General features: G+C 55.7%; 1 protein-coding gene across 1 annotated transcript in view; it reads left to right on the top strand.

Moving 5' to 3' along the window:
* Positions 1-53: 53 nt before the first annotated feature.
* The window catches only part of FOXP1 (forkhead box P1), a 614,874-nt gene continuing 614,525 nt past the window's right edge, over positions 54-402 (top strand). The window contains exon 1 of the mRNA XM_021714901.1: positions 54-235. The gene's annotated coding sequence lies outside the window, so the exon portion shown is untranslated. The remainder of the gene's footprint in view (positions 236-402) is intronic.

Genomic DNA, 402 nt, shown 5'->3' with positions numbered 1-402 from the left:
GCTCCGGGAAGCTAGTCCGGAGCGGAGGAATCTATTGTTATTTATTGTGTGGCGGCTGCACGCTGTACTCGCGGCCCGGCCCTCGCCCGGGAGTGCGTGTGTGCGCGCGTGTGTGCGCGAGTGTGTGTGTGCGCGAGTGAGTGTGTGCGCGGGGTGCGCGCGCGGGCGGGAGTGGGCGCGCGCGGGGAAAGGCCCGAAAACACCTTAGTTTGCACCGAGAGACCATTTGCAGCGGGTGAGTTTGTATTTTTCCATTTCTGCTCCACTTTTTCCCAAGCCGCCTCCTGCCTTGTTTCCGCCACTTTAAACAACAACAACAACCAGCACAAAAAAGAAAAAGAAAAAAAAAAGAAAAAAAAAAACCCAACTACTTTCCATCTCCAGGCTCCACGTGCATCTCCC

The sequence above is a fragment of the Carlito syrichta genome, unplaced genomic scaffold, assembly GCF_000164805.1.
Source record: "Carlito syrichta isolate Samal-C Ts95f unplaced genomic scaffold, Tarsius_syrichta-2.0.1 Scaffold305868, whole genome shotgun sequence".
NCBI classification, from domain to species: Eukaryota; Metazoa; Chordata; class Mammalia; order Primates; family Tarsiidae; genus Carlito; species Carlito syrichta.
The sequence above is the reverse complement of the archived record's forward strand: the minus strand, read 5'-3'. Positions and strand labels throughout refer to the sequence as shown.